The sequence below is a fragment of the Rhagoletis zephyria genome, unplaced genomic scaffold (genome assembly GCF_001687245.7).
Source record: "Rhagoletis zephyria isolate East Lansing unplaced genomic scaffold, Rhagoletis_zephyria_1.1 Rzeph_scaffold_02683, whole genome shotgun sequence".
NCBI classification, from domain to species: domain Eukaryota; kingdom Metazoa; phylum Arthropoda; class Insecta; order Diptera; family Tephritidae; genus Rhagoletis; species Rhagoletis zephyria.
The window spans coordinates 6,685-10,201 of NW_016159767.1; positions in this window are offsets into that span (position 1 = coordinate 6,685).

Genomic DNA, 3,517 nt, shown 5'->3' on the forward strand with positions numbered 1-3,517 from the left:
TTAGTAAAACCCGTATTTATGGTCCGATTTGCATCATATTTTAGATGTGTATTGACAATGGGGAAAACAATACCATTGCAAAAAAGGGCCGCCAGGTGGCGTTGGAGTCGAGTTTTTACTAAAAATCGTGTTTATGGTCCGATTCGTCTCACATTTCAAGATATTTTTATTTATTTATTTTTATTTATTATTTATTTATTCAACTGCTTGGGTGGTGATAGAATGCCTATTTATGTAAGTGTGTTTATCAATATAATGTTAATTTAAATGCTTTCGTACATATAAAGCTTACGTGAAAGAACTATATCAAATAATAAAGTCTGGCCAATTTTAAAAATTTTAAATTTTTTTCAATACTGGTAAGCGTGGGATTGGATAGTAGGGATAATGGGTTGTTATTTTGGAATAAAAGGTATCGGGAGGCACATAGTTTAGGGCAGTCGCATATGTGGTGTAAGATGATATTAGCTGTGGCGTCGAGTATGCAATCGCAAGAGGATGGGTTCTCGAGACCCATCAGGTGGCCGTGGGACAACTTCCAATGACCTATTCGTAATCTTATTAATTTTGTACAGTCTAATCTACTTATCGTTTCGGTAATGTGACTTAGATAACACTAGTTTACAAATTTTCAGTTTCAAACGAGTACCTCGATAAAAAAGTACTTTCTAGCACAATTTGGGGTTGCTGAAAACGAAAATGATACTCAATTATTTTTCTCAAGAAGCGCTTTCGCGATTTCCGCAAAAACGTGTTTTTCGTGTCTTATTTCAGTTTTTCACCGAAATCGCCGAGAAAGTTAATGTTATGAAGCAACGATATACATTTTTAGAAAGGTACAGACCTCTCCTTTACAGCAATATGTCGTTATTAGTAATCTAGGGATTATTACTTCCACAGCAGCCGTTCAAAGTTAAAAAAATTGTCATTTTTTGAGCGTTTTTGGAAGTTATTGAAATTTATCGACGTTCATAACAATTTTATAACAAACCAGTCAAGCTAAAGATCGTCTAAATTGGGCGAAAAATGTTGAAGTTATAACGTATTTTGTAAAGTGATGCATATTCAGCTTGTGACATTCAAATTTCCCTTTTTTACGCCTAAACAGAAATAAATTATGAAGCAGGGCTGGGGTTGAATCCATATCCACGGAATGTTACCAAAATGGTAAAAAACACAAAAAAGTTTATTTTATGTTAATTTATATGCCGAATCAAAGTAAACGTTGTACGGGGGAACAGAAATATCTCCAGTCGGTAAAATGTGTTACTACTTGAGCGACATTGAACTTCCGCTTTATTTACCTGCCCCGTTAGATAGTTGACAAACGTCATCGCATTTCGTTTCGTACTTTTGTTGGACAGTTGTTCCTTTGAGTTCTCTCGTATTTTAGAATGACGTCTTTCCTCTAAGGAAAAAAGCCCAAAATGTGATATCACTCACCGGATAAGTTTTGCTTTATTTGTGGTTTGTACATATTCAAACAAAGTACTCGGAAAAAAATAACCACAAACATTTTAACTGCTTATGAACAATATTTTGGAATTCAAGCCAAGAATCCGGATAAACATTGGACTCCAAACTCTGTATGTGCCATATGTTTTGTACGATTAAGCGCATTCAGCAAAGGCAAAAAGAAGTATTTATCTTCCTGAAAGCCGTGAGAATGGAGAAACCCGATTGATCATGCGACGGATTGCTACTGCCTAACCAAAATCCAAGGAAGAAAGAATTGCAAAGCTGTTTATGCCAATGTATCATCAGTGACAACAACTGCACCACATTCTTCTGTGTACCCAAAACGCGAACCACCAGCACTGAAAGAAGAAGAAATTAGTTCGCAAGGAAGTGTATTTTCGGATTCAAATCCCAGCGTTTATTCAGGATCAGCGAGTCAAAAACCGAACCTGATGAATCAATTGGCCCTAAATGATCTGTGTCGTGATTTGAGCTTATCAAAAGAAAAATCTGAGTTACTCGCATCACGCTTACAAGAACGTGGGTATTTGGAATCGGAGACAAAAGTAACTTATTTCAGAAACCGTAGCAAACAATTCGAACAATATTTCTCAAAAACAGATGACTTTTGCTACTGCAACAATGTTAACGCGTTGTTTGCCGCATTTAGAGAAAATTATAACTCGGACGAATGGCGTCTATTTATTGATGGTAGCAAATATAGTGTAAAAGCAATTTTACTTCATAAAGGTATTAAGAAAACTTCCATTCCCATTGGTCATTCCACAAACGTGAAAGAAACATACGAGACAATAAAAGAGTTACTCAAACTGATTGACTACAGTTCTTACAACTGGAAGATATGTTGTGACTTGAAGGTCGTCGCTATACTCACTGGTCTACAGGGTAGCTATACGAAATACAGCTGTTTCTTGTGTCTCTGGGATAACAGAGCAGATGAAAAGCATTTTACTCAACGCGAGTAGCCAAAGCGTAATGATCATGTCGTAGGAAAGAGCAATGTTCTTAAAACCGCAGTAGTTGAAAAAAACAGCGTTATTTTTCCACCATTGCACATAAAACTCGGGCTAATGAAAAATTTTGTCAAAGTTTTCGCAAAAAATCCGGAAAATAAAGCCTTGAAATATCTGAAGACGGTGTTTCCTAAACTGTCGACAGAAAAAATCAAAGCAGGTATATTTGTTGGGCCAAAAATCAGAAAATTTTTTGATGATGCAAATCTTGAACGATGCTTGAAAAAATCTGAAGTAAAAGCTTGGACTGCCTTTGAACAAGCTGTTCACGGTTTTTTGGGGAACAACGGAAGCAAAAACGATCGTAAATTGATTGACAATTTGATGAAAAACTTCAATGCCATTGGTGGATGTGAAGTATTTTTAGGTTAAATGTAAATTTGTGAAAATCCATGAAATTTTCATTTTGGGACATAACTAAATATCTTCAACGGTTATACCTTACATGGATTAAAATAATTATTTTAGTTTTTTTTTGGGGGGTTTTGTTATTTTTATTGCCTTATAACCAGGGAACGGATTTTTAGGACCTAAAAACCTATAAAAAAGGCAAAATAAAATAACGAAATAGGCTGGAAAAGGCAAAATAAAATGGCTAAAAATGCAGGAAAAGGCACTAGGTATTGCGAAAAAGGCAAAATAAAATAGCAAAAAAGGCAGGAAAAGGCACTAGGTATTGCAAAAAAAGCAAAATAAGGCACTAAAAAACAGAAAATACGAAGAGCAATCAAAAAATACACTTATTTTAGAAATGTTTATATTACAAGTAAAAAGAGAAAAACTATGAACTAGTTGCTGTATATGAAAAATTTGTACTTTGAATCTTTGACTATTTTATCCTTTCGGGTTTCTAACTCACAAAACTTTAATCTGTACAGCTGCAGTAACATTGAACCACAAGATGCATTTTGAAGTTTTCTGGCAACATTTTCATTAGATTTTCGCGAAGAAAAGCCTTGAATGTACTAAATGTGCGCTCGACGTAAGTTGATACAAGTGGAGCCCAATTTAAATATGGAACGTTT